The following is a 27,129-nucleotide window of genomic DNA, read 5'->3' as shown; positions in this document are numbered from 1 at the left end:
CTATCCCATGACTCAGCTCTGGGCCGTGATATCCTCTGTGACATTCAAGACTAAATCTCTGCAACAAACCAGGTCCCACTCAAGTCCGAGGGAGGTGCTCACTTCCCAGCACTGGCAGCCACAGCCCATACCACACTCACTTCTGAGACCTGCAGGGAGCCTACCAATGAAGGGCCAAGTTTCTCTAACACCTAAGACCAGGTCTTCTGGGTCTCCAGATGCTACATTGTTTGTTAAAAGCTGGGATCAAAAATGGCATCTCATTGTAGCCACTTAGGTTTGAGAAAGGGTATGGAACCCAGGGTGAGCTCTTTCCTGGGAGCCATTCCTTCCCACGGTTTTCTGGTTTCTCCCTAAGTCAGATTTAGGGTTTGGGAGGATGCAGATGCTCTCCCACAACTTGGATGGTAGGATTCATCAGTGGGAAAGTAGACCATGGAAAGTCTCTCATTTGTTTTCTCCCACATTGGTGTACCACTCGCAGCCAATTCTGGCCAAATAGACTCCCTCTTTTCCTTCTCCTTCCTAATTTTTGATGTTTCTGTTACATTTCTGTTCAATTCCCATGTTCTCTCCTGGAAAATGGAGTCTAAGTGTGATGGTCTACCCACTATTTCAGTTCTTCTCAGTGGATGAGACATCCATGATATGCCTCTAGTCAGCCATCTTGAAAAAGCTAGCAAGGATTTTATAGCTCCATCTTTCCCTTTTTGTCTCATATGAGGAGTAAATTACTTTGTGTGATATAAAAGCACTTTACACTCCCTCTAAGAAGTAGGAATAAGAAGCAAATTCTACTCTTTCTCATTTGAATCATTCCCTTAAGGGTCCCTGTGTGTAGGAGTTAAGACCTCAAGTTTAATACAAAAGAGCCTTGGTCTGCAAGCATCCTCCTGGGCTTAGTTCAGATTTTAAGAAAAATTCAGGGTTAGCATACTCCCTATTATAAAGGAATGAACTAATAATATTTGAATCTTAGTCACCCAATAAGGCAGTCTGAGAAACCTTGAGGTGATTTCCCTGGTTCCTCTCAAATCATACAACAAACATCTGCCTGGCACGCAGGGAAGGCCTCTGTGCATATGGAGTTATGTGCAGTGTGCTGTGGGGAGTTTGCTTTGCTGGCTGGTGAGAGAGTCATGTGCAGTGTGCTCTGGGGAGTTTGTTTGGCTGGATGGGGAAAGAGCAGTGGGTCTGGAGAGGTCTGACAGCCAGTGGAGGCACTTCCTCCCTTGCCATCTTAGCAACTTTGGAGGGTGGAGTATTTTTCTTTGAGGCCAAGGTTGGCACAGAGAACTTCCTCACTGAAATTTTCTGCCAGACTGAGTTTGCTTTTTGTGCTTAATTCCATCCCCACTCTCCACCCCTGCCCTTTGGTCTTTGGTCAAGTTTCTAGCATTTTGGCATATGTTCCTGGTGAGGTATCTGTTCCTTCCTGATGCAGTGGATGCAAAGATAGCTTTCTCCTGGGTGAAATTTACAAGCACATTTTCTTCTTTGACAGGAACAAAGAGCCACAGAGATTCCCTATGAAGAGAAAAAAGCTTCCAGATGCAGGGCTCCAAATGTGAGGATTTTTTTTTTTTTACTTTGCCATTTTTTAAGTTTAATAATTACACTGGACATATTTATTCAGAAGAAGGCCCAGTTTTTACCCTAACAGAGAAATCACTGTAATTTCCAGGTTACAAATACATCTATGTCTCTGCTGCCTGGGGACTCTGCATTCATCTCTTCTTAAAGCAGTCACTTCTGGGGCCTTGAGTTTCAACTCTGCCTAGTGACTGAAAGAGCTTTCAGCTTTCCTTTTCTCCTCTCATTTTTCTTGGCTATGGTGGCACAGACTGTAGAATAATAAAAGAAAAAATTCCTAAATTCTTGAACTGTTAGTAAAATATTTTCAATTATCTCTGATTAAAGGGTTGCTAAGAAGATAATTATAAATGTCAAGAAGACTGTTCAACAAACTTTTACAACCTGAAGCACATTTTTATAAGTTTAAAAACTACTTAAAGTGTTCTAATTGGTATTAGTCTCTATATTATAATTGTGTTTTCCAGAACTAAAAAGGTCTTTTGTTTATAAAACCTATAATCTGAAATTTTTTACTCAGCATGATCAGAATAATATATGGGAGATACTTACTCATATGTATGATGGCTGCTAGGTCTTCTAGAGTTAGACCCTATCCTACCTCAAAGCTTCTAGCTCCCAGCCGTTCCCCCAGTGCAGAATAAAAAGTGAGGATCTGGGCCCAGCAGCCCTGTCACCCACAACAAGGGGTCTTTCTGGTCAAAGCTGGTCCCACATGTCGCCTCAGGATTAACTTCATTCCAGGATGAATGACAGTGGCTATACAAATTCTCCTCAGGAGAATGTGCACCCTACTCTTGGGCATGGACTTCTTCCTTGGCCCAGTTCAGTCAATCACAAGAATTACTAGGATATTTTCTGAAGATACAGGCTGAACCAGGCCTGCTTCAATTACACTTTTTCTTTTTCTTTTCTTTTCTTTTTTTTTTTTGAGACAAAGTCTCACTCTGTCACCCAAGGTAGAGTGCCATGGAGTCATCACAGCTCATAGTAACCCCAAACTCTTGGGCTCAAGAGACCATCTTGCCCCAGCCTCCTATGTATCTGGGACCACAGGAACCCACCACAAAGTCTGGCTAATTTTTCTATTCTTAGTAGAGACGGGGTCTCACTCTTGCTTAGGTTGGTCTCAAACTCCTGAGCTCAAGGGATCTTCCATGTCAGTCTCCCAGAGTGCTGGGAATACAGAAGTGAGCCACCACACCCAGCCTCAATTTTCTTTCATATTTTTGTTTGTGTTTTTATTTTTGCCAGCATGAGATTAGGTTGCTCAGCCTTCTGGCATGATCCAATCTTGGATCCACATTTCTAGTTATTGCTAAAATAAGAAAATAATTATGTATGAATAGAAATGTATTTCTTTCATACACAGAAAAGTCTGTATGTACTCTGTATTTCTCACAAACCAGCGCAAGGAAGGAGAAATAACCTGAGTGGGAATGGTGGGAAATGAGGAAGAAAGACACGAAAAGCATAAAACACACAAGAGACAAAGGATAGGATGGAGTCAGGAGAGCTGATAAGACCAGCACCGAACCATTTTATTTATATAGTATCTTAAAACACAAATCTTAGCATATGGGGTAAAGATTAACCTAAAAGAGGAAAAACTATGTGTTTGCTGATAATAAGAAAAGTATGGGTGGCGCCTGTGGGTCAAAGGAGTAGGGTGATGGCTCCATATACTGGAGGTGGCAGGTTCAAACCCTGCCCCATCCAAAAACTGCAAAAAAAAAAAAGAAAGAAAGAAAAGAAAAGAAAAGTATGTGTGGGCTACATGACTTCCAGAAAAGAATGTTGTTTGAAGGAGGAGAAGGGGGGGGCGGGTAGCTCCCTGAGGGTCTCTCAGGCTGTGGGGGTCCTGACACTTCACAGCCCATTCCCCACAATATTAGTTTAAAGAAATTTTTTTTCAAATTACACAGGATAGAAACTTAATGACATATCCAATTTACATTGCAGACAGAACACCCCTTCTCAAGCACCACACTGGGTTACTTTTCTGCACTCAGCACTATCACAAGGGCAAAATCAGCTTGTTTTAAAAGGACTAAAAAATCTAGTTTCTACCTTATAATGCAGACACCACACACATACTCCAAACAGCAGCCTAGCTACTTCAAAAACTCAAAGTCCCATCCGTTCTACCACTTTCTTTCATTTATATAAAGTGAATCCAGCTCTTTCAAACAGTCTGCAGTGTTTGCTTCCTAAATTCCACTACTCAGAATTGGTATATTGCAAAAGTCTGTATCTCAATACATATTTTAAGGAAACTGCCAGAAGAGAAACACTTATTTCAAATTTAAAAAAAGCTTTTTTTTTGGTTTGGTCAGGCACAATGGATTATGCCTGTAATCCTAGCACTCTAGGAGATGGAGGTGGGAGGATCCCTTTAGGTCTTTAGGTTAGGAGTTCAAGACCAGCCTGATCAAGGGCAAGACCCCTGTCTCTACTAAAAATAGAAAAAAAATTAACCAGGTACCTGTAGTCCCACCTGTTTGGGAGACTGAGGCAGGAGGATCCTTTGAGCCCAGATGTTTGAGGTCATTTTGAACTGGGCTGATGCCAAGGCACTCTAGTCTGGACAACAGAGTAAGACTGTGTCTCAAAAAAAAAGAAAGAAAATTTGTTCTTGTTTTTTAAAAATCACAATGGGCCGAAATTAATACCAACAACAAAAATCTGGAAAATTTTCTTTTAGTATAGACATTTTAAGAGTAGAATAAAAAAAAATGTTTTTCACATAAAAATTTGTCTGGATGATACACAATTTGAAACTTCTAAAATTTGAAATCAAAACTTTTAGCCTCTTATTTGGGGGCAAAATTGGATAAGCAAAGTTTGAAGAGGATTAGAGCCTCTTCTATTGAATTTGTACACATGCTAGAGAAAAATAACTAAAAATAACTAAAAACACTAAAATTCCAGCCACTACTTATTAAGAATGCACATTAAGATAATGTTGTAGTATCTCGATGATTTTTATTTGGGATGAAGTAGGACAGTGTGTTTATACTTGGCTTAACAATAGTTGCTTGACTAACTGTTTTATAGAATTCATTGAGTTCTAGTACATGGAAAGAAGTGTTTCTTAGTTCATTCACTATGGCCAAGCTAGTTATCTAGTGCTGCTAAGGCTTCTATTCTGGCTGGCTGGCCAGAACTCCAGCTCTCATCACTAGTTTGATAAGTTTCAGCTAATTGATAGTAAGCACCTGTTCAATGCTCAAAAATGAAAATACTTCTGAAGAAATATTTTTTAAATTTTTTTTCATTTTGAGACAGTCTCACTCTATTGCCTTGGGTAGTATGCCCTGGCATCAGCCTCAGGCTCCTGGGCTCAAGCAAGCCTCCTGTCTCAGCCTCCCAAGTAACTGGGACTACAGGCACACCGACCAAACACCCAGCTAATTTTTCTATTTTTAGTAGAGACAGGGTCTCACTCTTACTCAGGTTGATCTTGAACTCCTGAGCTCAAGGGATGCCCCTTCCTGATCTCCCATAGTGCTAGAATTACAAGCGTGAGCCATGAAAACTTGCCTGAAGAAATATTTTTAACCTTTGATTTGCAACCCATTAATAATTGTATAAACAATTTAAGAATAGCAGATAAAACTTAAAAAAGAAATTTTTTTCTGAAGTAGACAGTTTTAAAAGTCACAAACACAGTAAGATTAAGCAGAATTCTGTTAAATTTTAATTTACAGATTTAGTAACATGTCAACCATTATATATGCATATAAGGCTATGTGTTACTTAATGATGGGAATATATTCTGACAAATGAGTCCTTAGTTGTATTCCTCCTGGAACAAACATCACAGAGGCACCTACACACACTCGGATGGTGTGGCTCCTGTACACCTTAGCTGTGGGGGATGGCTTACTGCTTCCAGGCTGCAAACCTGTGTGGCCTGCTACTGTGCGGAATATTGTGGGTAATTGTAACGTGATGGTTAAGTGTGTATTTAAACATGTCTAAACATAAAAAAGGTATGGTAAAAATATGGTTTAAAATATATTTTTTAATGATACACATGTGTAGGCACTTTGAGTGGAGCTTGCAGGATGAGAAGTTGCTCTGAGTAAGTCAGTGAGTGAGTGGGAAGTGTAGTACGTTACTATAGATTGTAAAACACTGTACACAAGCTAAATTCATTTATTTTTTATTTTCATTTTTTGTTTGAGACAGAGTCTCACTCTGTACACTGGGTAGAGTGACATGGTGTCAAAGCATCAACCTCAAACACTTGGGCTCAAGTGATCCTTCTGCCTCAGCCCCCAAAGAAGCTGGTACTATAGGTGCCCTTCACAATGCTCCGCTAGTTGTTTCAATTTTAGTAGAGATGGAGTCCTGCTCTTGCTCAGGCTGATCTCCAACTCCTAAGCTTAAACAATCCTCTTGCCTTAGGCCTCCTACAGTGCCATACTAAGTTTATTTTAAAAAGTTTTCCTTCTTCAAAAGTAAATTAACCCATCAGGCCATAATGTTTTTCTTTTATAAACTTTTTCATTTTTTCACTTTTAACTCTATTTGTAATAACAGCAAACTCAAACACAAACTCTCTGTATATCTGTAAAATAAGTATTTTCTTTCTTTATATCCTTATTCTATAAAACTTTTTTCTTTCTTAAAAATTGTTTACTTTTTTTTTCTTTTTATATGTTTTCTTTAGAAACTAAGACACTAATGCACACTTTAGCCTAAATCCATACAGGGTTAGGGTCATCACCATCACTGTACCCTACTCCACATTTTGCTTCACTGGAAGGTCTTTGGAGGCGATAATAGGTATGGAACTATCGTGTCCTGTGATACCAATGTCTTCTTCTGGAATTTTTCCTGAAGGACCTGCCTGAGGCTGTTTTACAGCTAACTTTTTTTTAAATAAATAGGAAGAGTACACTCCAAAATAACAATAAAAAGTATAGAATAGTAATTATACAAACCAGTAACATAGTCATTTATTGTCATTATCAAGTACTAGTAACATATTGTACATAATTATATGTGCTATGCTTTTATACACCCACCAGCACAATAGGTTTATTTACAACAACATCATTACAAACATGTGAGTTTCACATCAGCCATGACATCACTAGGTGAACAGAATTTGTCAACTCCATTATAATCATCTGGAATCACCATCATATATGTGGTGCACTGTGATGGAGACCTCACGCAGTGCATGACTGCATGTCATTATACGCAAACTATTTTATACATATATACACCATGATTACTTTGTAAAGTATGTTTCTTACTGGATGTTGCAGTCAAAATAATCTAAAAGGCATTGTTGTAACCATCCAATCCTCTCTAATCAAAGGAAAACATTTTAAATAAATATTAACGAGGCCTTTTGTTTTGTCTTGGACTGCCTTCCCAAAGCGTAACTTTCTTCAGCTGGTCAAGGAAACTGTCTGCCAAATGTTGATATTCCCAAATATATCCATTTACCTATAGAACACACAAAAGAGATAACTCTCACAGGCGTGTAAGCTACCCAACCCTGTGGCCATACCTTCCTTCCAGGGCTGTGGCAGAGATAAGACACTCTTGGTCATGTGAAATTCCTTTTGAGAGCTCTGTGAAAATTCACCTCTTTCTTCCACTCAAGAAACCTTAAGGTGATAGAAATTATTGGCATTGGTCAGAATAAACTTGAATCCATTCTAATACTTTTTAAGAAAAATGAAAGTGAATCACTTGCAAAGTTCAAGTTATTATGATTCTTACTAACAACAAAAATTGAGACACAGCTCAAAACTGTGTCACTGAGATAAGATAGTTACAAGTTACTGTAGAAAGCTGAGAGTGTATTCCTGTCTTTTGTCTCTCCGTCTCCCAGAACTGAACACAGCTGGGCCGATTAATTGACTTTTGCAGAGGACGTCCAGGTGTCAAATTCAAGGCAGCATGCCCAAGTGTGATGCCGCAGAGCTGTACAACAGGACTGGTGATTAAGAAAACCTCCCCAAATTTCTCCAATATGAGTGACTTTCCCTCAGAGGTCTCTTCTTTTTCGTGTTCAGACCAGTTATGAAGCATACTCTTCTTCCCTGTTTTTTAGAGTTTTTTCCTCTTTAGGTTTAAGGCTTGGATAAAGAACAGATTTGCAGTTTGAAGGTCTGGGGAAATGCAAACAGCAGATCAGAATAGGCTAAAAATTCCTCCATTTCATAACCCAAACTTTGTCTTTGATTGGAGATGGAAATTCAAGGAATTAAAGGAACTTGCCAAAAGTCATGAGGCTTAGTAGTGACAAAGACAGCAGACACCGTGTGGCACTGACGCTTCCCTGGCATGGAGCAGGCGCATGTGACATGCCAGCAACTCTTCCGACTTAAGACAGGTGCTTCCCAGAATGAGGGTGTCAGACCTGGTGGGTGGTACCACATCTGGGGAAGAGATAACAAGGGAAAAATCTTGAAACACTAAGGAAGTGCTACTTTATTTATTTAATCAACCATTATTTAACTTCCAGGCACACAGGATTCAAAGATGGGCAAGATCAATTTACTTGATGTGAAAGAGGCCACATGCAAATATCAAGAGGTTATGATGATGGAATGAGCTAGTGCCTTACATAAAGAAAAGTGCCAATGACATTTTTTGGCACCCTCTGTATGTGGTGTGGGGGGATGTGTGGGTGTTGGAGGCTCATCCAGGAACCAGGGCATCTGTGAAGATAAACAACCACATGTTTCACTCTCTGAAAGGACAGATGCTCTAGTGACAGTCCTGCAAATGTAATGAGTTAGTGGACAGAGGGATGGACTGAGAGTCTGTTTTCTCACTGGGCCCCAGGGGAGGCACTGTGAGGAGCAAAGGTCTTGTGACACAGAGGGGATTCCACATCACAGATCCAGGAGTTTTAATCACACTTCTATCTCACCTACCTGGTGATCTTAGGGTGAGTTACTGAGGTTCCTTATCAGTAAAAAATGCTCCTAAAGTTATATGCTACACAGCTGGTAAGCCTGCCTGCAAAGGTAGACACAGAGCTGGAGACAAAGTCAGGGTTCAGTTGAAATTAGTTCCTTTCTCTCAATTTTGTATATACAATATGTAGTTGCTATAGAAAATAAATTTGGCGCCAGAGAACAAAATTCACTTTGAAAGCCTGTATGAATCCTTTCAAAGACTCTTGACCCTTTTTCAAAGTAAATATTGCTGATATGTATTTGTTTTTGCAGCAAATTAAGGCATTAAGATTTCCCTGAGGCAACGGCAAACAAAGGCTAAGTCAGATAAGAACACAGAAAGTGTTCTACCCAGTCCCACAGCCCAACCACTAACCTTGGACCTTTGCTTAACCAAGTGCTGTAACTGACAGGTGAAACTGGGCAATTCTGGAACTTTCCAAGATAACCAGAGGAAGAGGACCTATAAGAGTGCAGTTTAGTAAATTTACGTTTTCTTTGATGTACTTGGGAATAGATAATCCGAAATAAGCAGTAAACACATTTGCATAAGGGTTTCCTGTTTCATTTTCTCATATATCATGTCATTTGAGCCTCAAAAAAACTGTGATTTTTCTGGAAGGTCAGGTGTTTTACAAATTAGGCAACTGAGGCCCAGAGAGGTAAAGGGACTTCCTCATTCCTTGCAAGTTGCTGAATAATGACAAAGCCCTGCCCGAGGAATCCACTGTTTTGTTTTGGTAGGGGTGGAAGTGGAGTAGGGAGGGTAAGGGGAGAGAGGGAGAGAGTCTGTGCTGGGAGGCAGCGGATGGCTGGCTGGCGTGGGAGGCCTGAGTGGGCTGCTGCTTTGCTTTCTGGTCCACTGTACTTCAGAGATTCAGCACGTGTTCTCAGTGATGTTTGTTGGGCTGAAGTTAAATAAATCACATTGAAGGGGGAACAAATCTCATATGACTTTTTTTTTAATGTTTTGGAAAATTCCCAAGTTGGATTTTTGGAATTCACCCAATGTTTTTTTTTTTATTTCAATACGCCTTTTTTTTTCTGGCTTTTTTTTTCTGTTTTCTCTATTGTTTTCTGATAATATTCCAATTTAAATGAGTTTGGAAAATTATTAAAACATTTCTATGAGATTCAGATCTCCTTTCTCCCCATACATGTTAATATTTAGTAATACCTGAGAAGCATAAAGCAATTTTGAAGAATGGAATTAGCAGTCTATATTTTAAGGATTACTGTTTTGTACACTATGTCATGTTATTTTGATGGGTTTTTTTCTTCAGATGAAATATCAGGTTATTAAGTATGAAATGTCAGATTTCTTTTATGTAGTAAGTTTGACAATTGTTACTCATATCTCTGACATTACACTCCAACACTTCTTGTTTTATTTGTATTGTGAAGGTACATCCTCATTCTTTCAAATGCACATTTTGGGTTGTGACTGTCTTGCAAAACTTTTTTAAAGCAATTTTTGTGAAACTGTGGATAAGTCAAAAAATCATGTTATTTTCAAATGTGAGTTCCTTAGTGGAACCAGTGCAGCACAGATAGCTCAAAATGTCAACAAAGTGTTTGGGAAGGATGTGGCTAATGGACACACAATATGTGGATGGAGGGCTCCATCCTGGTGATTTTAATCTTCAAAGTGAGGCATGAAGGGGTGACCTGAGCCCAAGGTGAATAATGATGAGCTGAAAGCTGTAGTGAATTCAACTCAACCTATGTGTGAATTAGCAACAAGTTTCAACGTTACTATTCCAACAACATTGGACCATTTGAAACAAATCAGCAAGGTAAGGAAGCTGGATAGATGGTTCAGCATGAACAAAACCAGCGTCAGAAAAGATATGGTCTCAAAGCTTGCCTTTCTTTGCTGTCACGACATAAAGATGAACCATTTCTACACTATATTATTATGTGTGATGAAAATGGGTTCTTTTGACATTACAAGCATTTGGCACAGTGGATGGATAAAGGTGAAGTGCTGAAACACAGTCCGAAACTGAATATTCATCCAGAAAAGCTGATGTCTGTGTGGTGGTCCAGCACTGGGATGACCCACTACAGTTTCATGAAACCCAATTAGTCGATTACAACAGATGTAATTTGGTATGTGCTGCCAATCTACTGCAACCAGCTGGATGAAATGGTGAAGATGCTTGAGATTAAGCAACTGAGACTGGTCACTAGAGACAGGCCAGTTCTCATGTAAGACAGCACTGGAGTACAGGTCACACAGACTACAAAGACGGGCTTGGAAACATTCCATCATCTGCCCTGTTCACCAAACCTTGACTAGCTGCTACCACTTCCTCCAGGCTTTGGACTACTTTGTTCAAGTAGACCAAGTAGAAAAGGACTACTTTTCTCAACAAGCTGTGGAAAGCACCATTCTTGATTTAATCTCCACTTGCTGTCCAGGCTTCTTCACTGCTTCCATAAACAACCTGCTGTTTAGATGGCAGCACTGTCAACAGTTGAAGCACACACTCTGAGTAATTGTTCTACTTCTTATTGGAGACATACTAAATTAAACTTTTGATTGGAAACTGGACATTTTATATTTAATGACTTAATATATGTCCTACTAAAGTTAAAAGATGAACTAAATTGAAAGAAAAAAAGCAAAACTTTAGAAAACTTATCCATTAAAAGAGAAGCTAGTTTGTTGGCATCCCTAAGGATGTTTAATCATTACTTTTATTTTTTTAATTTAAAAACAATTTTAATTTTTAAATTTATTCTTAAGTTACGGGTACATAACAGGTGATATTTTGATACAAGTATACAAGTGTAGTGATCAAATCTGGGTAACTGGGATACCTACCCATCATCTCAAACATTTATCATTCCTTGTGTTGGTTTAATTGTTACTCTTAAACTCAGTGATCATGAGTGTAATGAAATGACAGGAAGAGACAACAAGACTCATTCAACACAAATCTTAATAAATATTCACTGGATAGACAAGGTTCTGCCTTTAAGGAAGTAATGACATATATAATGACAGTACTTTCCCACATGTTTTCTGATCATGAAATACTTTGGAGTTGATGTTATTGTGTTCTTTTTAAATTGTTTGAAATTAGCTATTAATTATAAAGTGGTAAAGCTCTCTTGTCCACTGTGAGCTGAATTGCTTCAAGGCAGGAAGTATACCTTGGTTATCCTTTTATGTTTCTATGGCAACCCGCAGAGTGCTTTGCTTTTAATAGTGCTCAATATGCATTTGTGAATTCAAGCTTTGGAGTAAAATTATTAAAAGAATTTGACAAACTGACTGCATTAGATAACAAAATTTATTAGGTAAACAGATATTTTTCATCCTAAATCTGTTACTTTTCAGGATCAAATATGATATTGGAGTAAAGAAACAATCTCTCTTTGAAATCATTATAACTAGTCTTCACCTAGCTGTAAAGAGGAAAAAAATATTTTTGAACATTTTTTTCTTTTACTGACAGCTCCTGCTGAGTGCAAGAATTTACAGCAAAAAAGAACTGGTCAGAAATTCATTGGCACCTACCTGGCAGCACATGCCAAATCTCCAATCCCATATAGGTCATAAGGGTCATCACATGAGCAATAAAATTCTATAATATCACAAGTCATACTTCATGACAGAGTGAGTGGTTTAAGAAAATTTGCCTTTCTCAAGAACTTCAAATACTCTGATATGGGAGGACTTGTGGCTTTCCTGCAGAAACAATGGTCTCTGTGGCAGCTTCTGATCCACTTTTCTAAACATGAAGCCAGCACTTTGACATTGGTCTATTTCATCCACATTGTATAATGATCTGACAAAAATATGTGATTTCTTGAAATCAGATATTATTTGGATCATTTTATATAACAATACTGACCCTATAACCTTTCTTTTCTACTCAGCTTTTTTCTCACCTATTTGGTCATCAATGCTTTAATAACTTAATAATTAAAGTACATTACCTGTAACTCAATAAGATGTAAGTAAGAAAACAAAATTATACTGAGGACTGCCCAGATGTAATAGTCCACATTTCCTATTAAGGGAAGAGCCACAGGTGGAGACGGCTGAAATCTAAGACTGTGCAATGTGCTAGAGAAGCTCACGTAACCAGTGGTGTGCTGGTAAATGTTTAACAACCAGTTCCCTGAAAAGAAAACAAAGAAAGGAACCCTGGTTTACAGTGTTTGTTGATTTTCAGGGTATAAATATTCTCACCACAGCCATTTTGAAGCTATCAACATGAGGTCACTGAATAGGAAAGAAATGCTGTAACTGGTTCTTGAGGCTCAACTGGCACTGACGCCATCACACCATGCAGTAAAAAAAATTCACAAGACAGGGTCTCCTTTCACAAAACTGCTAAAAACAAATTCAAAGTCTAATATGATGTAATGATTGACCTACAGGAGAAAGGAATTGTATGACAGGTCTTAATACATAAAGCTCTTGTAGAACAATAGGGATAACATTTCAAAGACTTTGGGAAAACAAAAATTCAATACAACAGCTCTGAGAACAGAGGTGGATGTTACCATATTTCTCTTCTTCCAGATATCATCTAAATGTATTATTTTTTTTTCTGAGACAGAGTCTCACTTTGTCACCTGGGTAGAGTGTGGCATCATCATAGCCCATAGCAACCTCAAAGTGGTCCTCTTACTTCAGATGTCAGGCTAGGTTTTCTATTTTCAGTAGAGATGTGGGAGGAGGAAGGGGTCTTGCTGTTGTTCAGGCTGGTCTCTAACTCATGACCTCAAGCAATCCACCCACCTCAGCCTTCCATGGTGCTGGGATTACAGGCATAGAGCCACCGCACAGGCCCTAACGTATTATTTTGATGAGTTGAGCTTCACCAGAAATCTTAAAAAGTAAAAACGTTGCCATGGAATACGTATTTTATAGAAGCATTTTTTTTTTTTTTTACATAATTGAAGCTTGTCCCTCTGATCAAAAATAAAGTTAAATATTATTCTGATCATATTTCATTAAAATTTGGGGGAAACAGCAATTCTCTGATTTCTTAGACAATGCATGATGGACACTGTTCATCCTGGTTCTTATTTTAGGGCATTAAAAAGAATTTGGATTGGTCTGTAAAACATTGCAGTGCACTGAGGAGCTATTTGAATAAATTGAGCTGTGGAAGTCCCCCTGCCCACTGTGGTATTCTGGAGTATTTAGGTTGTCTTTCTGTGTTTCTCCCTTTCTTTCATCCTTTCTACCAGCTGCAAGCTGTTGCTTGCTATCTGAGTGATGGCTGCTGATCATTGCACTGCCTCCTCCCCATCTCTGATTTGCTGCATCTGACCAGCTGAGGGCAGGACACACACAGCAGCTGGCTCAGATTCTTGCCTTCTGTATAAGATAGACTCTGAGAGTGCCCTTTTCTGTGATCAAAGGGCAATAATCACAACCCATCAATTTTGACATCTCATTTCCCTTTGAAAATTTAATTGATACATTATCTAAAACAAGGAAAACATGGCCACTAGTGTGGCCAGGATCCTATCCAGCTGAATTTAGGACTGGGATGGACATTGCCCACAAATCGACTCAGATAGTCCTGTTGCCTCTCATCTCCCAATGCCTTGAAATATTGAGTGACTTTTCTCCTATCTCAGGACAGCTCCAAGAATAGACCTGTCCAACTAATTAGAGTTGGATTCCCGACGTGGAATCTGTTACCTTTGCTGCCTCCTGTTCTGGGTTCTCTGCTGCCCCTGAGTTGGCATTTATAGTCACATAGGACAATTCTGCTTAACAGTTTGAGATCTCTCTATCCCATCCTTTCTCCTTAGGGAAAATTTATATATATGAATGCACAGACACCAAGTGTACGATTTGATGAATTTTGATCAATGTGTACAACCAAGTAATCGTCACTCCAATCATTCCATCCCCCCAGGGAGTTCCGGTCCATTCCCACCCACACAGGAAGTCTGTTCTGATTGCCTGCCACCCAATGTTGTCTCCAGCTTCTTAGGCTCCACATACAGATTTTGGGATTAAACCATCTCATTGTTTGTATCAGTGGATCATGGCTTTTCATTGCTGAATAGTTATCTGGTATGTAAATATACCAAAAATTTGCATATCCATTCTCCTACTGATGGACACATTCCAGTTTGGAATTGTTATGAATAGTGTGAGAGCATACATTTTCATGTCTTTTGGGTAAATATCTAGGAGAGGAACTGCTGGATCATAAGGAAAGTGAATATTTTACTTTATTTTTTCTCTCAACATTTTGTAATAAATTTTATCAAGTATACAGATAAGATCTACTCTCTTAGCAAATGCATTTCCTGAAGGGGTGGGAAAGTGAGAGCCAATAGCTAACTTTATTATTTTAATCATGTATTTTTTTTCTTCTCTTTTGAACTACTTTTTATACCACATATCTAAGTCTTATTCAAACTGCTGTTGTTGTTAAAAACAAGGAGGAATTCCTTTCTCTCCATCCCTAATGCCAAGAGAAAATCCATTTTGCAGCCTGTTGATGTCCAATGAATTGTTTCCTGGTTTGTGAGCTGACTAGGAGCTGGAGCTCTCTCAGGACTGGCCCAGGGCCAAGGGCAGCATGCAGGGGCCTTAGACATAGGGCTGTTACACACAGTGCTGTAAAAGGCCTCACTCGACTGAGTCTCCTGCTTTGTGTACAAGATTTTGACTAAAATTGTCCCTCAAATTCTCCTGGATCAGCTATGTATCCTCAACAATAATGTCTTAAAATTCATAACCTTATGAAACTTTATTAACTGAAAATGACAACAGCATACTTTGGAATATGTTCGATAAACAGAGAGAGAGAGAAATCACAATGAAATATACAGCATATTTGTTCAGCAAAATCTCCAGCTTTCCCCCACTGAGGAACTATGAAGGGCCTTCACCAGTCTAAGGAAGCTCTCTCTTCCCCACCCCTGCTCCCCTCTCCACCCCCTTATGCTTTTACCCCTTCTCCACCTGCCAGGTCCAGCATTGACTGTGAGGCCTTTTCTGGGACTCAGACACTGGTTGGTGCCGGAGCAATCACCTAAGTCGGGTCATCTACCCGTGACCCGCAGAGAGAGCCTGGCTCCCTGCTCAGGTGTGCTTAGGTCAGGGTGTTTGCTCCCACTACCCCACTCTTCATTAAACTTCTTTTCCATAACTCCAGCTACCTTCATTATTGTCTCACAGAACAAAAGGGGCTCCCTGTGTCCAGCAGACTCCGCAGCTCCTGCCATCAACGGGCCTTTGGCCCCCAAAGGAGCAACTTCTCTCTCCGCCTCTCTGTAGCCTCTTTAAGCTTTGGCAGTGGGAAGGGTTCAGTGCCACTTTGGCCTTTGATAGACAAAAACAGTTTCTAGATATTCCAGACTGAATGTGAGTAGCCCGCTTTATCCCCCAAGCTTTGCCTTTTCTTGTACTCTGGCTCAGTCCCAAGTACACAGCCAGCATAGACTAATACAAGTTCTCTAAAATCAGAAAATGCTTAAATTAACAACGTATTTACATACTTTTAAGAAATGGGTTCACAGCACGTTAAACAATTGGATGAACTATAAATTTTTACTTTTTACATAGTTGTTTCAGCTTCTTAACAACACAGCCTTTGCTAAAATGTTTATCACTTTAATTTATGCACATTAGTAATTCTCACTCCACAACTGGTTTACTCTAAAAATAGGGACATTTAATTATGCCAAAGTCAGTAAATACTATAGTTTTTTACATAAGAATTCCCTGAAAAACATTTTAAGCACCCAAAATGTCATTAATTGTAAAACTAATTAGACTAAATAAGATTTGACAAATTCCTACTCTTAAGACAAATCATTCATATTTCTCTTAATTTGTTCAAGCATGTTACCATGGAGATAGCCAAGTCAAAATACACTAACTATTGCATTATTCAGCTCTGGACTTCCTACTATAGATTTGATTAAGTAATCTGGCCTGCTTGTTTTGAGAATCTGAGAACATAGCATTGTTTCTTTTGTTTCTTTAGTAAACACGTGATTGGTCAGCATTTAGACACGATCAATAAGGCAATAAAAATTAGATCTTACATGTAATCACTGCCCTTTCTAAAATAAGAATAGGTAAATCACTTACTTCAATTAGTGGTTTCATGGTAAATCCAATGCAGCAGTTCTCAACCAGTGGGTTGCGACCCCTTTAGGGGTCGAACAACCTTTCACAGGGGTCGCCTAAGACCATTGGAAAACACATATTTTTGCACACATGAAGTAGCAACGAAAATAATTTTATGGTTGGGGCTCACCACAACATGAGGAACGGGCCATGGCATTAGGAAGGGTCGTGGCATTAGGAAGGTTGAGAACCACTGAATTCTAAAGCCTCTGATTCATCCCTCAGAGCAACAGGGCTTGAGGTTATAAAACAAATGGAAAAAACCTGTTTATTTAGTAAATATGACAGGTGGCCTTTTAGACTAAAGCACCAAATAAGGCAATTTCTGGGCTCATTTCCTTTACAGACACACTGCATATTATACTCTGTCTTCCAGCCTTACACAATACTTAAAACAATGAAAAATGCATCTCCTTGTCAATGAGGTGAACTTGTGGTCTTACAGTTTTTCCTTTATAAGGTCCATTCATAATATACTCTGTCATAGAAACATCACTTTTATCCCCACTGGGGTTCACCTACAAAGTCAACAGGGTTACCATGTCCATATTCAGTCTCTGTACTCTGAAGACTGGCAGAAGAGGCATTCCTATGCTTTAATTCACCTTCAGGAAGGATGAAAGCCAGCAGTAGCCATAAGAAGTGGGTTTTGCAGATAAGAGGTCCCTCCCCAGCATTTCATAGGACATGAAAAGAGAAATGTCTTTGGCTTGCTTTGTTTTTAAAAACAAAAATGAATTGTCTGAAGTGCCAGAAAATAATCAGAGACCATCCTATTCTACTCTCTATACATTACCAACAAAACAAAATTGATCATTTCTAAGAAATCTCCATTTTCTTTGCATTAAGCATACCCATGGAATTTTGAAGATGACCAATAATAATAATTTGGCTTCCTACCAAGGATTTTATTCCCTAATGGTAAAATCATTCAAGCAGCGGAATAATTTCAGCGCTTAGCCTAAAAAATATTCCTGCCACAAACAATGAACAAAATATTTCAATAATAATTTGTTAATGTATTTCCAATAATTAATTCAAACATTTAACCATAAATTACATTTCGTGTCAATAGAGAGATTTATGAATAAAATTTCTATGTGCTTCTTAAAGTATGGACCACTCTGTACGATCTCAAAGATGATACCTTTCATAGCACTTACCTTGAAACATATACCATAAAACAAACAAACATAAACGTATCCCCAACATGTGTGGCAACATCTAGACGCAGTTAATCTGTCAATATGACTTTGAGAGGGGCCTCAAGAAGAGGAGCTGTCACTTTGAATCTGCCCAGTAGAAACCTGGGAGCAGATCATGGACTGGCCTCCTTCCTGGTTTTTGTTGCTTGGGAGGTAGTTTGAGGACTACAGCCCTCCTTGGGGAAGCCTGAACTCTCCTCTCGGAAGAGAACCAGGACAGACGGGCAGTGTTTGTTTGACAAGGAGCATCTTTTTTCAGTGCTCTCTACTCTGCTTTAAAGGCAGCACTGTGTTTTTTAAGTGTTGGAACTGGCAGCTTTGCCAGCCACTGGCTACAGCTAAACAATCCTCCATTCAAATCAAGCAGCCCAAACCCAGCCTGGATAGGAAGCTATGCTGGGCACACAGAAGGAGGCCTCCCTGCCCTCCACCTCATACAGGGTGAGGGTTATGTCAGACACCCAGAAGCTTCTAGAGAGAAGAATTCAGCAGAGTTCTATAGCATCTATTATACCAGTTTCACAGGGAGGGAACGTTCACCTTAGTTGGCTTCCATATACCTCGCCTGGGTCTGAGTCTCCCAGACTTCCCTCAGGCAGGAGGCCCTAGTCTCTTTTTCTCACTCAGAGGCCTCTTCACCACATCAGAATTTGTAGCACTAACATTCTAAGTAAATATCAGAATAAAATGTCCCTTATAAGGGAGCCAATGCAGGTCTGCTGAGGAGAGGGGAGGAAGGATTTGCCAGTTAGGCAAGGCAGGTCTAAGCCAGGCAAGACCAGAAAGCTGAGTGAGGAGGGGAGAAGAAAGGATGGATGGAGTCCACTAATGATTTTAGCTTATTTTGTCAAGGAGTATCTGCTTAGTTTCCCAGGAACTGACACCTTATGCATTGATGATGTAGATTACCTTCTAACAACACAAGGCCCCTTTTTCCCTGCAGCCACACAGAGCTCACCTTGGACCCCCAGCGGTCAGTTTCCTCAGGCTACCACAACAAAAGACTAAAATCTGAGTGGCTCAAATCAGTAGAACTTGTTGCCTCATAGTTCTGGAAATTGGAAGTCTAGAATCAAGCCACCAACAAGGCCAGGCTCTCTGGGATCACAGGGCCATATTCTCTCTGTCTGTCTTGTTACTATCTTTCTGTTACCAAAAGTTTGATATTTGTTCTAGAGGCAGCATCAGAAAAGACAACAAGTGGTTTTTGAGAAGAGAGAAAGGGAAATCACTTTGCTAGCAAAGGAGGAAAAATGGCAAACAATTCTTCTCAAAATACTGATTTTTCTGAACAGAGCTTTCAAAGGTTGTTCGACTATAGGAAATGACTCTAATCATCCTACCTGTCTCTGCTAAAGATAAAACCTGGACCTCTGCCCACTTGGGAGGTCTCCACACTGTTGCCAGCCAGGTGCCATCTTCATAGTGCAAAGAACAAAAATAGATCTTAGCTTCCAAAAAGAGTTTTAAAGAGACAGAAAACATTGAGCCATGTTTCCAGGCCATTTCCTGTGTTACACTTCTTTTGTGCATGTTACCTCTGCCCACATTCCCGTTTTCCATAAGGACATCAGTTGTGTTGAATTAGGGCCCTCCCTGAAGACCTCATCTTATCTCAGTCACTGCTATAGTGACCTTGTTTTCAGTGAAATCACAGGCTAAGATGACAGAGATTTAAGACCTCATGACCCCTTTTTTGGGTGATATGATTCATCTCAAGACCATCTCTGCACAAAGTACCCCCCTGCTCCATACTCACCTTCTCACAGGAGCTCCCATAGCAGGGGAGGAAGAGGAACTTCCTAAGGGAGCCAATGCTCCAACGTGCAAGTGAGAGGGTGGGGGGACTGGAGATGTGGAGATGAGGCATCAAGAGATGAGGATCACTCATCTCCTGAGGACTCAGTAAGTACCAAGCCTTGCCAAACACAGTAATGGCCATTAGATTAATGGAGCACTTGGTTCCTTTTAAATTTGCCTTTTTTGCTGGGCATGGTGGCTCACACCTGTAATCCCAGCACTCTGGGAAACCAAGGTGGATTCCTTGAGCTCAGGAGTTCAATTCTAGCCTGAGCAAGAACAAGACCCTGTCTCTACTAAAAATAGAAAAACTAGCCAGGCATTATGGTAGGAGTTCATAGTCCCAGATACTTGGGAGACTGAGACAAGAGGATCACTTGATCCCAGGAGTCTGAGGTTGCTGTGACCTATGACGAAACCACGGCACTCTACCCAGGACAACAGAGGAGACTGTGTCTCAAAAAAATAAATAAATAAAAATAAATAAATTTGCCTTTTCATCAAACCCCTGCAGAAAAATTTGATCCATAGAAAACTATAGATATTTTGGCTCGGCGCCTATAGCTCAACTGGCTAAGGCGCCAGCCACGTACACCTAAGGTGGCAGGTTCGAATCCCCAGCCCGGACCAGCCAAACAACGACGGCTGCAACCAAAAAATAGCTGGGCGTTGTGGCGGGCGCCTGTGGTCCCAGCTACTTGGGAGGCGGAGGCAGGAGACTCGCTTGAGCCCAGGAGTTGGAGGTTGCTGTGAGCTGTAATGCCACGGCACTCTACCCAGGGGGACAGCTTGAGGCTCTGTCTCAAAAAAAAAAAAAAGAAAAGAAAACTATAGATATTTCCCAGGAAATAGCATCACCTGTACCAAATTCTTAATTTTAAAGAGGGTGAGAGAGGCCAAGTGACATCTCCAGTGATGTGCAGCCAAACAGGCAGGCCCAGGGCCAGGGCTTATCTTCATCGACAGTCCCCATAGTCTTTGTCTTGGTGTCTCTTTCTTACTTGACTTTAAAACTATTTGCAAAAAGGAAATAAGTTCAACTTTAGTTAAGTCCTAACCCTCAAAGGAAATGAATCCTGAAGCAGACTGAGAGGCACTTTCCCGGGGCTCCTGCTGTTTTCTAGTTATCTGCCCTGCAGACTGGAACTGGGTGCATGTGTGCAGAGACAAATCTGTATGTCTCATTTGCACCAAAATGACTCTGTGCTTGGCAGGGCCTGTGTTGAAAACAGCAGTTCAGAAAGAAGCGGATATAGCCCCTGCCTCCAAGAGTCCATAGGCTTGAGGAAGAGGCAGAGGTGTAAGAAACAAACCCACTCTGACGGAGTAAACTTCACCACACAGCTTTTTAAAAACAGGGGAAGGGGTGAGAAGGGCTGGCAGCTGCACAGATCCCAGGATGGGCAGACGGGGCCCTGTCAGTGGACGGCCCACCCGGGAAGAAGCACCTCTGTATGCTGGAGACCCACACAGGTCTGCGAAGTGACAAGTCACAAGTATCAAGAAGAGAGGAAGGAAAAGCAGGCCAGAGCCAGTTCCTCAAGAATCTTGTGTGCGGGATTGAGTAATTTTGAGTTTGTCTTGTGGGTAATAAATGTCCAAAGTTAGTTTACAATTGGGAGTGGTAGGAATCATATTTTTCTCTTGGACAACAAGGAGAAGGTCTGACTGGGCTGCAGGGCCCTTGGGAACCCCAAGCCTCAAGTTCCCCAGCTCAGGGCACTGGGGTTCCCCAACCACACGCTAGGGTTCCCCTTGCAGAAGCAGTTCACCTGTGGGGAAGATCTAGGTCCGGGACTGCAGAGAAAAGCCCCTGGCTAACTGTTGGGAGTCAGCAGGAGCGTCTCCATGTTCCAGAAAACCCTGCTCCCTTTCTTTGTCCCTCCCAGTCTGTGTCATTCATCTAGCCGGTCTCCATGGCAAGGTCCAAAAGGCGTCTTGGTATGTATGTGGGGGTGTTGTCCAGCAGAGCTGTAGGTGTATTTTGGGCTCAATACCCAGAGTTTACTTAACTCTGAGGGGGTGATGATGCTGCCTTCCCCAGAGGTTAAAAGTAATAAGGCTATCTTTGTGCCTTTGTGGTCTGACTTTTCACAGGCTGACTTTTCCCAGAGGTAAGGAAGGGTTACCCGTATAATTTGCATGTTAATGTTTGTTCTAAAAATATTCACTAGGAAAGGAAAAAGAAAACATAGTTCAAAACATGGTTCAAGCATCAAACACTAAGAAAAAAAGAAAAACATTTATTTCAAATTAACTTTTTTGTTACAAGGTTCAGGTAGCAATAGTTATATTTACAGTTTCAGTTAAAACATCATAAAGTATATGCTTTTCAAATTCTAAATAGAACAAGGAAGTTCAAGAAGAGACTCCTTTAAAATTTTCTGTTTCTCCCTCCTCTTCCCTCAAGAAACATATCTCAGCCACTTGTCACAACCAGGGCACCCAGACAGTACAGTTCACAGCCCCTCCCTGCCTGCCTGCGGGGCCTCACCTCCGTGGACGTGCCCCCATTGTCAGCCCGTCCTCAGGGAGTGCAGAGGGAACCAGTTCATAAGGAATGTTCTGCTTTCCATGAATCAAGATACGAATTTTTTCTCTTAGAGGAGACAATAGAAAATTCATCTTGAAAACAGTACGCAGGCAGGCCTCTGTCTTCTGCAGCTGTCCAGAGGTGCGCCTCTGGCGTCTCTGTAGGGCAACTTAGAGGAATCTGGCTCCTGCTGAGTCACCTCCCCACATCCTGCCTCCTGCTTGCTTCCTGGGGGTGTCTGCCTGTCAGTAATGGCCACAGTAATGCTCCAGAAAGATGAAATCACTGCTTGCATAGGCCTGCGTAATTCCTCAGATGGAGCAGACCCAACCTGGGGAAGTGGGGTGCTGGGGAAGTAAGGCCTCTGGGAAGGAAATTTTATAATTTCCATCCCTTTAACGTCTTATAAAAGAGAACTTCATATTTCTCTCTATATTAAACTGCATGCACCAGGACAGCAGCTTACACCTTAATCCACACATTTTGAGAGGCTGAGGCAGGAGGATCTCTCAAGTGTGGGAGTTACAGGCTACAATGAACTCTGATCATGACACTGCATTCCAGCTTTGGTGATAGAGAGAACCCCATCTCTTTAAATAAGTAAGTAAGTAAGTAAATAAATAAATAAAATAGCTCGTCTGTATGTATTGGAGCAAGGGAAGTTAACCCCAAACACTAACAAGAATAATAATAAAAAATGCAGGGAAAGTGAAAACTGGCCAGAAACATGGGGTGAGGGAATCTGGATTCTAGATTTGGTTTTGACCTTCCTGTGGGGACTATCAGTTGACCTCTGTGAAATATTCTTCTTCACAGGGACATGGAGTTAATCCATGGAGAAGTGAATAGCTGGCATGAATAATGAAAAACAGGAGGGTTACCTACAATTATTTTTTTGGTAGTAAATACAGAAATCAATTGAGGAGAAAGGCCTCTCCCTCTGCTGGGGGAGAGGGGAGTCAGGAGGTGGCTTGAAGAAGGGCATGCACCATAAAAGGGACTGTCGGGGAGACCACAGGGAGGACAAGACCCAGCCGGCTTTGTCTCAGCTTCATCCAGAACCAGAATAAACAGTCTGCTGCTACTGCTGGATCAAAGCATGAGAAGAAAACCTAGCATTTTGGGATAGATAAGAACATTTTTAGAAGATCATAGCCACCAGGATAGCAAAATAGGATCTTTTTTTGAAGCCATAATGATATAATATCACTCAGATAAGTCAATCTCACTTTGGCCAACCCATTCAGTGAGAACACATGTCAATCCAAAGCCACACTAACCCACAGGGACCCTTTAAGTAAGATATTTACGGATGTTGGATTTTTTTTTTTTGAGACAGAGCCTCAAGCTATCCCCCTGGGTAGAGTGCTGTGGCTTCACTGCTCACAGCAACCTCCTGGGCTCAAGCGAGTCTCCTGCCTCAGCCTCCCAAGTAGCTGGGACCATAGGTGCCAGCCATAATGCCCAGCTATTTTTTGGTTGCAGCCATCATTGTTGTTTGGCGGGCCTAGGCTGGATTCGAACCTGCCACCTTATGTGTATGTGGCTGGCGCCTTAGCCGCTTGAGCCACAGGCACCGAGCCCAGATGTTGGATTTTTAACCCAGGAAGCACAGAGAAATAACGAGCTTGTTTTTCTTTTTCCCTGTTTCAGAGTAACGTTCATTACTATCCTCACTCAGGGTTCTGAGTAACATGCACATGTCACAATGATGGCAACAGATATACAAGTCTTTAGGTGTCACACAGGAGATGCACTCAGAAAGAAGCAGATGTGTAAACAAATAAAAGGCAACACAGCACCCTACATCCATGACACACTGGGCAGGAAGGAGGAGGAAGTGATTAGCCCCTTCTGGGAAGGCTACACAGGGATGAGCAGATGAGGGGAGAGAAGATTGTACTATTTATAGAAGTGTTGTTCTTGAAAGTGTGAGGAGGAGAGCATTTCATGGTCAAATAATTTAGACAGATCCTATATCACAAAATTTACTATTTATTATCATTTGCTACTAACACACAGATGCGTACCTACAGATGGTGACATACCACGATTATCACAGTGATGGCAGAGGGTGTTTTACCCCCACCATTCTTCAGATAAGGCAATGAGGTATGGAGAGATTAAGAAACTTGCCAGAGACACACCTTCAATAAGTGCTAAGGTTGCTGCTTATGCACCAGGAAGCACCTGGCAAGGTAATAATTAGGGCTGTGTGTTGTTGACAAAAAGTACAAGGACAGAAGATGGCAATGGTTTTGCTGGTAGTGAAGTGATACTGTCCATCCTCTCGTTTCCCAGAGGGAAAAAGAAAATCAGTCGAGAGAAAAGAATACCTTTGCAACATACATCAATTGGAAAAGATGTTCAATAATATGTGTTGAACAAATGGTCTTCTTCAAGCTCAAATTTAAAGGTGAAATCAGTAAGTGTGTCCATCTGTATGATAGGATTGGCAGATATTTGAGTTAAATAGGTGACACTTTGCAGTGTTTTAGATGTTGAGTAGATTAAAGCTTTACAAGTAGGACAATTTACTCCTAAAATGTAAACAAGACCCATCTGAGAACTGTTGGTTGTACTTTATTAAAATACTATTGACTAAACTAAGGTAAAATTCCACTAAACCATTAGAAATGAAATGTTGCTTTTTCTAACAGGACAGCCTGTTAAGAGGCTCTGAAATGAAAGAGAGATCTTGATATTAATAGCTTCCATTTTTTGAAAACCTACATTTGAGAGCATTGGCTCCAGACGTTGTTATTCCTCCACGCTACGCCTAGGAGTTTGAATCCCAGCTTCTGCTCATGTAGCCACATAGCTTTGGATAATCTCCTCTCTGCCTGTGCCCTCACCTGCAAAATGGAGATGATAAGACCAGCCTTCCACAGATGACGTGAGAATTTAATGCCTCACACATGTAAAGCACTTAGCTTAGTTCTTAACACACTACAAAGACCAAAAAGCTAGCTCTTCTGATAATTACTAGACTATATACATATTCTTGTGAGACCAAAGAAGAGAAAAAGGCTGAGTCATGGAAGAAAAAAAATTGTAGTACCCATCATATTGATAGGATGGCTGTAATTTTTTTTAAGGGAAAAGATAACAAGTGTTGGCAGAAACATGAAGAAATTGGAACACTCATACACTGCTGGTGAAAATGTGAAAAATATGCAGACACTTTGGGAAACAGTTAAGCAATTCCTCAAAAAGTTGAGCCCCACCTCTAACATTGGGGATCAAACTTTGACATGAAATTTGGAGGGGAAAAATATCCAAACATTATCACAAGATTTGCTCAAAAACTGGTGAGAACCTGATGGAGACAAAACACTACACATACTGCCCGAACCTCAGACTGTGGCCTTTTTGTCTATTCTGTGGCCGTATAAGTCAGGAATTGATGAATCGGCTGTAGAAACAGCAGTAAATTGGCGTTGCGCAGTCAGGCCTCCTCTCCCTGGATGGGGTTGCGGACTACAAAGAGGCTCAAGGCCAGTCACCCACTGCCCACATCGCACACTGGCTTTGCACACTAGGACCACACCCTATTTCCACTGACTGGAAAGGAAGACAGCTTAAGAAGCACTGCCATGTGGAATCCATTATGAGGGGTAATGGGCTGAAGACAAGCTTGGAAAACCTTACAAGCAACGTAGTTTGAGGTCACCTTTTTGTCCAAAATTCTTCGCCCAGGTTGTGCCTACTCACACACCATAATAGTGAATTGTGATATTTCTAAGTATGGATTACCTTTTAGAGGTAGAAAAAACAAAGTAATCAGGATAATCGGACAATTCCAGGGGTGGGAAGGCAATAGAAGAACTAACAAAAAGCCCTGGGAAACAAGGAACAAAGGAGGGCCTATCTATTTCACTTGGGGATCAGAAAAAGTATACAGAATAATCAAAACAGCTTTAAAAAAAAAAAAGTAGCAGAAAAAAGTCTGCTTGTATTTATTTAGTAAGGGAGATCAGAATAAGCCAAGGATGGAAAGTAAGCTGAGAAATGGGTTGATGGAAGAAGCACAAGCAGGGCAGACCGGCAGTGGGAAGCCCCACTGCTCACTCTTCCGTAAACCAGCAGGCCCCACGGGTGGGGTGACACACCAAGTCTCTCCGAAGAAGAGCCCCGTCCTGACTCCAGACGTTGTTATTCCTCCATGTGGGGTGAATGAAAAAGGAAAGGAAATCAAGGTACTGACAGGAACACCAGCTTCTTCCTGCCCAATGTCACCATGAAGCAGCCCTGAGACTTCCCCACTGTCACATGTCAGCTCCCTCTGCCCCAGCCAAAGCTGTTTACTGATGTCCAGTCTCAGTAAAGCTGAAGAGATTTTATTTCAGAATCCTGAACGGTGCTGATGTAAATGTTTGTTTGTCCGTGGTTGTGCAGAGTGAGGAAAGTCCATGCTTTGCACAAGTAAAGCAACGTGTCATGTCCTGTTGCCAAAAAATTGCATCATTTCTAGACTTTCCGGAAGACTGGATGGGCGAGAGGTCATCTCTATTTATTTTGCAAAGTTTGGCCTGCCAGGAAACGTGTGGGTACAGGAGATTATTTCAGGCCCCTGAGACTCTCAGCAGCATCTGCTATGAACTTCAGTCTCTAACTAAATCTTTGAAACAAGTGGCAAGTTGTGAAATTCACCAGGGTTCTGGCTGCACTCACAGAGACACGTATAAAACCCTGTTGCCAAACAGAGACTGAAACCAGATGACACAGACTGAAAATGCACACTTTGTATTGCCTTTTCCATAAAATATTCATTACAGCCTATCTAGTAATACACATTTCTGGGAGAATCGCATAGTCACTCACCAATCCATTTTAACTGAGCTTATCAATTGACCTTAAAAGATTTTTAGGAGGCTCAGTGCCTGTGACTCAACTGGGTAAGGCGCCAGCCACATACACCTAAGGTGGCAGGTT

This window comes from Otolemur garnettii, unplaced genomic scaffold (assembly GCF_000181295.1).
Source record: "Otolemur garnettii isolate 467f Iridium unplaced genomic scaffold, OtoGar3 scaffold00078, whole genome shotgun sequence".
In the NCBI taxonomy this organism is placed as follows: domain Eukaryota; kingdom Metazoa; phylum Chordata; class Mammalia; order Primates; family Galagidae; genus Otolemur; species Otolemur garnettii.
Note: the sequence above shows the minus strand (reverse complement) of the source record.